Here is a 6,373-nt window from a genome sequence, read left to right on the forward strand (position 1 = left end):
CCCTTTACTCTCTCGGGGAGAGTATTATGTGAGGGGAGTGGCGGGGTGGGGTCTAGTGCGAGCGATATGAATAGGACCTATGGAGAGATGTGAGGCGGGCAAGGGTCTCCGTGGGAGGAGCACGGACGCGCTGGAGAGCCGCCTGGCAGTAAATGTCATGAAGACAGAGAAGAAACAGAAAAGTAATTCAGTGTCGGTTTCCGCCACTGACGCACACGTGTGTGTGCGTGTTCATCTCGAGATGACATGAACAACAAAAGTCAAGGTCGTAATGGGAGAGACCGGCTGTCAACGGGGAAGTGCCCTATTGATCCGCGATGACAGTCAAGCCCCGTGGTTAGACACAGTACTCGTGACGCTTTTGACCGCCGATTCATCGCTGTGCAGGGCGTCGATGTGTTCCAGAGCTAATCACATGCGAAGGACGGATATCGCCTGATGATTTCAGTTAAAGCCCCCTTCCCCTCGCCCTGTAATTATCCTTATTTCGATTGTCTCGTATCACTAATCCCCAATACGCCTAGTTCGTGTGACTGCCTCTATCTATCGCTCCCCGATAAGAATCGCGCAATGTTTCATTTCCCTTTAAACATCTGGATGATGATTGCTGCCCCTCTCTTTTCTAATTGCCCGCTTTTTTCTGTTCAAATGCGTTTCCTACATGCTGTTGAACAGCCGATGAATCATTAGCCAGATTTGAATCCACTCTTCTTATAACTGTGCATAACCCCCATAATGTTTATAGATTTAATGAGCCGAGGGAGAAGTGCGGTCATTTTTCTCAAAGTATTTTTTTTAGAAACTGACTTTCAAGAGAGTGCAGGCTTCAGGTACTTTCACTTATGGACCCAGTGACTACATTGATTTTTTAAATAAGACTTTGAATGGACCCCACCTTAGGACCCTCAACCCACATATCAAATCGTCTCCATAGATTTGACAGACGTCTGCTGCTGATGGAAATGGCGTCTGTGCTATTCGTCGTGTGGACGAAATTGAGCTTCAGTCCTTGAAGGCGAGTTCACAGTTTGGACAGGAAACACGAGTTTATGATGTGAGGACACGTCAGCCCCTCATCACTTCTTCAAACGGCCGTTTTTAGGGCTCAGATTGAACGGCGGGAGTCAAAAAACGCAGACTGTGAACAATTCAATTAGCATATTCAAAATTTCGGACCAAACCAGGGCAGAACAAACAAGGCAACAGCATCCTGGGCCGCCTCGCCGTGGAAAGTTGCCAAGTCAAGAGAGGCCGACACATAAACTGTGAAATGCGCGGGAGGAGCAGCGTGAGCGAACAGAAGGTAGTTAGCTGGAGAGGGACGTGACGGTGGTGGGCCGAGCTGCTCCACTGAGCCCATCTCCCTATTCATTTCTTTTTCTCCCACACTGAGCCACTGGCCTAATTTGTGCAGCTTGCCGCCGGCGGCCACTCGTGTCATTGTCATAGATTGTTAGTGGAAAGGAAACACACAGCAGGACAAAAGAGCATGTCCCTATTTTCGTTATTATAACTTTAATTTGGGGATTAGAGTAATAAGAGACGTTAACGCAGAACTGGTGCTCACCCTTTCAGGGTGTCAGGGCTCGCACGCGTGTAGAATAGAATAGAATAGAATAGAATAGAAGCCTTTTATTGTCATTGCACATGTAAAACTGTACAACGAAATGTTCGTTTATCGTTTTATATATAAAATGATATAAATAGAAGTATATAAATGAAATAAAACGTCTCTGTTGACTGAGCATAATAGTGCAGATAGAATTTAAACGGATGGTTATGCCGTTGATGATTGTACATTGTCCATAATTGCACATTTCCCAGAAATGTGTGTGTGTGTGTGTTTTGTGTTTTATGAAAAGCTAAAGTAAAACTCATGCACTTGCAACAGTTTCCATCCACACCCCTCAGTCTCGCGGGCTTTGGGCGGCCATTAATAAATCCTTCGTATCCATTCGGCAGCGCGTGTGCTTGCATGCGTCTAGGTGTGTCACAATGTGCACGTGGCCGTATCGCAGACAGTGCACGGGCGAGGTGCAGAGTGCGACCGTGAGCCCCCGGGGACTCGCGAATTAGGTCTAATTTTCTGTCCGATTACACAGTCGGCGGGCCGGAGGGCGGCCAGCGCGTTTGCGTGCGATCGACCAGCCGCCGGCCGCTCCCAGGCCTCGGTGACATAGAGTTACATCAGTGGAGAGTGAGTCACCGCGTCAGAGCTACTGAGCGTAATGTCCCTGAAGGCCTGGCTGCTTCACAGGTCGCTGTTAAAATAATCGTAGAAGTAATAATAAGTTAGTTAGTTGTGTGTGTGTGTGTGTGTGGGGGGGGGGGGGGGGGGGGGGGGGGGGGGGTCCCAAGAATTGGTTCGTCACAGCATGATGATGAAGTTAGGACACTGCATCTGTTTGAATGATAGATTAAAACGCCCCCGGAGGTTGCAAATATTACAACATCTCTATCTCTATAACAAAATTGTTCATTCTAATAGTTTTGATTTGGATGAATAAAGTTTCATTTAACAGTTGCAGTCTGTTCTGGTCTGTTTTGACAGTTGACTGCATTAAAAACACCCAAAATGGTCATTCTGTCATCCGGAAATGCGATGACTTTTCCTAGACCCAAAATCGAAATATTTAAAAAAAAGATTATACTTTTGTATCGGTGCCACACATGTTTGTACACTGAAGCTGTTCTGGGTCAAATCTGACCCTTATCTATGGAAATGGATTTTGGGGGATTTCCACCAGTGTGGGGCAAATCAAGGAAAATTTTATTTTTAGCGTTTTGCCCAAGTGTCACTGGGGGAATAATAATAATCGTTTTAATTAGACCGTATATGAGGCTAATATTTCTTTTGATATGGCTGTGAGGCCAGTGTTTGATCTTTGTAATGTTGTAAAGGGTTATATAATAAACCCCACAGTTCCAAAATGTTCTTCCTATTGTTTTATTTTAATAAAATATATTCAAATTATTATGGCTCTTATGTATTACCACGTCTGATGTGAAATAGGTGTGACAGTAGATGCTTTATCTTGAAAAACGAGTGGTTTAAATCCTAAAAAATAGGATTAATCAATCATTTGTCAATGCCAGACAGATTATTTATACATTCCTAATAGATCTGTGGTTCAAAATGTTGGTGCAGACACTTGTTATGATAGGATGACTTGTCTGGGTGGAATTGACCCGGACCGCACTGTGAAGGTCTAGACTATGAACAGTGTGCGAAAGGGGTTAAAGAAAAAACATATGCCACTTAATACCTTGCAGTAAATAAATACCGAGACTGAGCTCCATCCATTTTCAGGCTATTGATTTGTCATGTCCAACTGCCCGAGGGATTAACGGAGCAAAAAATAAACTGCGGCAGAGTGACACAGAGGACTTGTGACACCGTTTACTTTGTAATGTAAAGCTGTGTGTGTGTGTGTGTGTGTGTGTGTGTGTGTGTGCGTGTGTGTGTGTGTGCGTCTTTGGCGGAGGGAAAAAAGAAGTACAAAAAAAGAGTCCCTCGGCAACTGTGCCCAATCCGCTCCCATTTCCTGCTTTGTCAACTCGGGCGCGGAGTCGTTGCAGACGGAGGAGGACTCCCCGGTTCAGGGGGATGCGAAGACGCGGCGTCACAGAGTCGGAGGGAGGAAGTGCGGAGCAGGTTTAACCATTAACCCCGAGGAGACCTCAATTAGGCCGGCCGGGCCGCCTACTGACTCGCACGCGGATACGGTTCCGGCGGAAATATACACTTTGAGCCAATTTCAAAATCTCCATGCCGTTCATTTATAGAGCGGACATATAGAGCTCGTGATGACAAGCCTGAAACCTCCATCCATCCCGCATTGACACAAATTCTTCTGACAGGAAATCATAATTATGGAGATCGTCCAGCGAGGTGAGTGACCTCTACCAGACCTCCGGAAGGATACGGTGCCAGCCACAAATGTTCCCCTAACCCTCACCGACGGTAGGCCGAGATGCCTTGGCAAAAAAATGTCTGATAAACGATGGATAAGTGTAGCACGTTGCATATTTAAAGGGGCAGCAGGCAACTTTCGCGGCCCCTGTTTTTGTTTGGCGGCCGCCGTGAGGTCGCTGCGGTGGCAAGACGCCGGTAAGGACGCGGGCACTTTTTCCTCAGAGCTCCCGGGCAGGTTGTCGACACCACCTTGGAGCTAACGGAGGAGAAGAAGGAGGTGCGTTCACTGAAGCTCGCACTTTCCGGCGTCTTCCTTCTTTGCCTGCTTTTTGCTCCTTCGTCGACGGGATTATTTTTGTCTTTTGCGAGGTTTAGTTGTTTTTTTGTCAATTTCGGCTGTTTCACCATCTGCCATATCCCGGATAGATACATATACTAATAGGATAGTATTCTCTTCCTGGTTTTGGTAACGCAGTGGGCCAAATCAACGGCCAAATCAAGGATTACCGAGGACCAGTATACGCTCGGACGGTGTCGTTTTTCTATTGCGATTACACCGTGCAATCAGTTTTAACATCACCACGCCAAGTTTAAGCCAAACAGTTGTCTACTGCCATTCCGCTTTAACCACCACGATTATATCGACGGTGACTGGACTCCTCAGAGACCTCCGAGGTTCCCCGGGGTCAAGTCTTCGGCCCTGGCTCCGGGCTAAATGAAGAAAAAAAAAAAAAAAGGTTGATCGATCTTCAAGCAGCCGGTGAAAGTCTCCCATTTAACATTTGCTCTGCTGACACGATCTCCCGTTTGGAAAAAAAACAAAAAACAAAACCTCCCCTCAAAATCCATTTTTTTTTTATAGATTGGCTCTCGGCAGCAGATAGTCTCCTTTTTGTCGTGCAACCACAAAACTTACTGGTGCCACTTTATTGATTTTGCATTGTCCGCTGCAATATTCCGTTTTACTCCGCGCCGCTTTATTTTTTCTCACACCAAACGATATTGCAGTTTCACTCCGTGTCGTGTTTTTCACGAGCCCGCGTGTCCGTCCTCTCGGAGGCTCGTATAGAGTACATCATCCGCACATAAAATGACTGTTATTGCTGCGGCCGCAGACCATCACCGCCGCCACCGTCACTCTTCGGTCATGTGCTCGTATTTAATCGCGCGCGCGTCAATATTCCAGGCTTATTAATAAGTCTTCGAGAGCGGCTGCGTTATTGCTATCGCGAGGCCCACGCGCTAAGTGCGTCCGACTGTATTATAGGTGCGGGACCTGCTGATGAATCAATTATGCGTCTCCTCATTGACGAAACAAAATGCATCCGTGTTCTCTGGTAAAAGGTCAGGAGCGGGAGCCGCGCCGCGGAGCAGCCGCATGATTAATTCAACGAGATCCGGCCCCCTGCACCTTCAGGTTACACAGAGAGCACCGGGATTCGAGCGTCGGGCGGCCAAACCCGATGCTGTTCCCAAGGTTACGGAGGCCGAGACACGAGGCTGGACGGAGGGAGATCTCACAGGCGAGACGGAGACATATGGACATGGCATCAGCTATAGAAACGAACACACTGTACATCAAGCGTATTTATACATACTGTATATGACTTGCTCTGCTTTTCTTTATAGCAATTCTACTAATTTTAGCAATCTGTTTTCCTCCCGATGGATTTGAAAGTAAATCGAGGAACAAGGGAGATAACTTTAAAATCAGCTGCACCCCAAAGTGATTGTTTTCACTCCTCATACTCCAATAAGTTTTGAAGAACTACAACTCCCACGATGCCTCAGGGTATATTATTATATACAGTATATTACATATTGCTCTGGATTCAATGAGTGCGTCTCGATACACAGGCGACTGGAAAACTGATACGCTTAAAAAAAACAACAACTTGATGATTCACATACAGATCTGGAGTCGGAGTTTAGGGTTTTTTTTCCAATTTGGAAGCAGATTTGCGGATGTTTATTCATGATGGACGAATCATTTTGGATGCAACTCGCCGTTGTTTGTGGAACACCTGTTCACATGCATGCCCTCGTTGCACATCCTCCATGAAGAGACAGAGGAGGATCTGTACGTATGTCTTGATGCGAGGCCAGTGCAATCCCTGTTTATTGTTAATATGATAATTATAATATATCAATCCCCCCCTCGTCTCTCCGGGATCATCTTTTTGTGCAAGACTTTCAAGGTAAAGGCAGCGTGGTTACGAGCCATGCAGGGCTGCACGGGTGAGCTGCCCTATACTCTAATCCAGCATTAACCTGCTTGGCTGGCGCTCTCCTCCATTCCCCTGCCGTCCCCCTGACGATAATCACAATCGTGTATTCAGCCGGCATATACAGTATATCTATGGCTGGCATGCTCTCTGCTATCTCCCCCCCCCCCCTGCGATGATGGATGACGCCCATCACAGAGCGGTTAACTAAGTATTCTCCGGCTATACGAGT

At 46.7% G+C, this 6,373-nt stretch overlaps 1 protein-coding gene across 9 annotated transcripts in view; it reads right to left on the reverse strand.

The window, feature by feature from the left end:
- The window catches only part of vav2 (vav 2 guanine nucleotide exchange factor), a 166,345-nt gene that overhangs the window by 31,243 nt on the left and 128,729 nt on the right, over positions 1-6,373 (reverse strand). The window lies entirely within an intron of this gene.

Source organism: Scophthalmus maximus, chromosome 20 (assembly GCF_022379125.1).
Source record: "Scophthalmus maximus strain ysfricsl-2021 chromosome 20, ASM2237912v1, whole genome shotgun sequence".
Taxonomy (NCBI): Eukaryota; Metazoa; Chordata; class Actinopteri; order Pleuronectiformes; family Scophthalmidae; genus Scophthalmus; species Scophthalmus maximus.